This window comes from Osmerus eperlanus, chromosome 18 (assembly GCF_963692335.1).
Source record: "Osmerus eperlanus chromosome 18, fOsmEpe2.1, whole genome shotgun sequence".
NCBI classification, from domain to species: Eukaryota; Metazoa; Chordata; class Actinopteri; order Osmeriformes; family Osmeridae; genus Osmerus; species Osmerus eperlanus.
This window is the reverse complement of record NC_085035.1, coordinates 11780560-11784827: the sequence shown is the minus strand read 5'-3', so window position 1 is coordinate 11784827 and position 4268 is coordinate 11780560.

The following is a 4268-nucleotide window of genomic DNA, read 5'->3' as shown; positions in this document are numbered from 1 at the left end:
GTGATGAACTAAATAGTGTCTTACTGACTAAATGAGGAGAAATAAAGATGTTTTATACAGGATGATAGAAGACATGCTGTGTGTTTGTTTGTGACCCAGTGGCCCGAGACACACACACACGGACACACACACACATGCATGCATACACTTTAAACACTACATTTAGGACCAGTAATATGACAGTATTACCCACTTGAATATAAACTGTCTGTGTGTCTGTCTAGTGTGATCCCCTCCCTCCCTTGACCTGCCCCCACCCTCCCTACTCCCTTTGGGCCCTCAGAGAGGGAGGGAGGGAGGAAGGAAGGAAGGAAGGAAGGAAGGAAGGAAGGAGGGAGGGAGGGATGCAGGGAGGGATTCAGGGAGGGATGCAGGGAGGGATGCAGGGAGGGAGGGAGGGAGGGAGGGAGGGAGGGAGGGAGGGAGGGAGGGAGGGAGGGAGGGAGGGAGGGGAGGAGGGAGGGGAGGAGGGAGGGAGGGAGGGAGGTTTTAATTGTTGACAAACAACAATCCTGTCTTTGATCTCAGTTCCACTGAATGTGATGAACTAAATAGTGTCTTACTGACTAAATAAGGAGAAATAAAGATGTTTTATACAGGATGATAGAAGACATGCTGTGTGTTTGTTGGTGACCCAGTGGCCCGAGACACACACACACGGGGACACACACACACACACATGGACACACACACACACACATGCATGCATACACTGTAAACACTACATTTAGGACCAGTAATATGACAGTATCACCCACTTGAATATAAACTGTCTGTGTGTGTGTCTAGTGTGATCCCCTCCCTCCCTTGACCTGCCCCCACCCTCCCTACTCCCTTTGGGCTCTCAGAGAGGGAGGGAGGGAGGGAGGGAGGGATGGAGGGAGGGAGGGAGGGAGGGGAGGAGGGAGGGAGGGAGGGAGGGAGGGAGGGAGGGATGGAGGGAGGGAGGGAGGGGAGGAGGGATGGAGGGAGGGAGGCAGGGAGGGAGGGAGGGATGGAGGGGAGGAGGGAGGGAGGGAGGGAGGGAGGTTTTAATTGTTGACAAACAACAATCCTGTCTCTTATCTCAGTCCCACTGAATGTGATGAACTAAATAGTGTCTTACTGACTAAATAAGGAGAAATAAAGATGTTTTATACAGGATGATAGAAGACATGCTGTGTGTTTGTTTGTGACCCAGTGGCCCGAGACACACACACACGGACACACACACACATGCATGCATACACTGTAAACACTACATTTAGGACCAGTAATATGACAGTATTACCCACTTGAATATAAACTGTCTGTGTGTCTGTCTAGTGTGATCCCCTCCCTCCCTTGACCTGCCCCCACCCTCCCTACTCCCTTTGGGCCCTCAGAGAGGGAGGGAGGGAGGAAGGAAGGAAGGAAGGAAGGAAGGAAGGAAGGAAGGAAGGAAGGAGGGAGGGAGGGAGGGAGGGAGGGAGGGGGGAGGGATTCAGGGAGGTAGGGAGGGAGGGATGCAGGGAGGGATGCAGGGAGGGATGCAGGGAGGGAGGGAGGGAGGGAGGGAGGGAGGGAGGTTTTAATTGTTGACAAACAACAATCCTGTCTTTGATCTCAGTTCCACTGAATGTGATGACCTAAATAGTGTCTTACTGACTAAATAAGGAGAAATAAAGATGTTTTATACAGGATGATAGAAGACATGCTGTGTGTTTGTTGGTGACCCAGTGGCCCGAGACACACACACACGGGGACACACACACACACACACACATGGACACACACACACACACACACATGCATGCATACACTGTAAACACTACATTTAGGACCAGTAATATGACAGTATCACCCACTTGAATATAAACTGTCTGTGTGTGTGTCTAGTGTGATCCCCTCCCTCCCTTGACCTGCCCCCACCCTCCCTACTCCCTTTGGGCTCTCAGAGAGGGAGGGAGGGAGGGAGGGACGGGAGGAGGGAGGGAGGGAGGGAGGGAGGAGGGATGGAGGGAGGGGAGGAGGGAGGGAGGGAGGCAGGGAGGGAGGGGAGGAGGGATGGAGGGAGGGAGGGAGGGAGGGAGGGAGGGAGGGAGGGGAGGAGGGAGGGAGGGAGGGAGGGAGGGAGGGAGGGAGGGAAGGAGGGAGGGAGGGAGGGGAGGAGGGGAGGAGGGAGGGAGGGAGGGAGGTTTTAATTGTTGACAAACAACAATCCTGTCTCTTATCTCAGTCCCACTGAATGTGATGAACTAAATAGTGTCTTACTGACTAAATGAGGAGAAATAAAGATGTTTTTACAGGATGATAGAAGACATGCTGTGTGTTTGTTGGTGACCCAGTGGCCCGAGACACACACACACACACGGAGACACACACACATGCATGCATACACTGTAAACACTACATTTAGGACCTGGGGCCTGTTGCACAAAAGTAGAATTAAGACATCCGGGATAAATGACTCAGCTGAGCTCAATGAAGCCAAAACATGTGCGTCCAGGCTTAATTGGTTGCACAAAGACCAAGCCAGGATGAGCAGACACGGATTCATTAAGCCAGGTGAAACCAATCCTGGAAAGGTGCGCGCTCACGGCTCACTCAAATAGACCCCGCCACAGATCACAGATTAACTGATTTACCATGGCAACTAGAGCCGCGTACTTTTCCCCGTCGGAAGCACAAATCCTCATGGAGGCATACGAGGAGGTAAAAGATATAATTAAGAAGAAAGGCAACACCGCCACAGTGATAAAGCAAAGAGAAAAAGCGTGGCAAAGTATTGCAGACCGCCTGAATGCGTAAGTAGTGCACAATTACACACTCACCGCTCCGCTGAAACATCACAATTACAATTCAAATATTTAATTCACATCTCCAAAAATGCAGTTGTACTGTAATTATGAAACGGTTAAATTTTTAATTGAAATGCACTGCAGATATGAGTGAAATTGTGTAAAGTAACTCCATCACACTGTATAAAGCTATGATAAATTTTTTGATATTTTTACTGAAAACAAGACAAAAATACCAAGTAATTTTTTGCAGTGTGACTCCATTAAATGTGTGTGTGTGTGTAGATTAAACATCAACGGGCCAAAACGGACATGGCAGCAGGTCAAAATCAAATACAAGAACATTCTGCAGAATGGTATGGTCCCTGACTAATATTTAACAAAGCACAAGCATATATTGTACCCAGAAGGTGCCTGCTCACACATTGTCTGTACTGTTTTAGCAGTGAAAAAGAATACCCACAGACAAGGCACGGGTGGTGGGTCACCAAAGGCTGACCTTACCCCAGCAGAGGACATGGCCTTGGAGCTAAATAAAGGCAGGCCCGTCTTAGAGGGGATCCCTGGGGGGAAAGAGACGAGCATAGGTTCCTCCCAAGATGCCACCCGCTTCATTCAAGGTATGTCCTTCCATCTCTACATGGGATACAACCACATTCATATTGAATCAATTTGGACTGTCTGACTTTGGTTTACCTATTGCCTTGCAGTGTCTGGCAGCACTGTGTTCCTGTTAGAGCCACCAGCACAAGCACCAGACGATGCTGATCCAGTGAGTACTCCATCAAAGGCATACTGTAGGCCTGGCATGTCTTGTCTACTAGCTTCAATATGAATCCGATTAAATGTGATAGGGTGAAGGCCCCAGTGCAGCAGCAACAGCACATGATGGAGACGATGATGAGGAGGAGACCATCTCTCTGGATTCCAGAAGGCATGAGGTATCATGTTAAGACTGTGAAAGTACTATTTACTCTACAATGGTGAGGAGTCCTCATCAAAATCAAAAAATCTAATTTCTTTTACAGGACCCAGATGCTATACAGTGGGAAAACCAGCCTGGCAACATAGTGCGTATTAATAAAAGGACACCACATCCTGACAAATTCCAGCTGCGCTAATTGTATTGTGTTCACAGAGCTCACAAGCTATCAGAAAGTTGTATGGCAACCACCTCCGGCGCCAAATAGAACTGGCAGACATAGACATTCAGTACAAGAAGAAAAAGATGGAAAATCTTGCACTGGAGTCCGAAATAAAAAAGAGGACAATTAGGAAACTGGACCTTGAAATAAAAAAACTTGAGAGGGAGGTGAGATATGCCTTCAATGTACACTGTATGCTAACTGTAACACAAATGTATTAATCATTATTTTTCTTTCCTCCCCCAGCTCCAAGAAGATGACACAGCTGAAAATAAAAATTAGGTATATTCTCGTAAAGTCAAGTGAGCCATGACATATGAGCTCTTATTGTGAGCACACAGGACGGTGGCATCTTTCTAAGTCA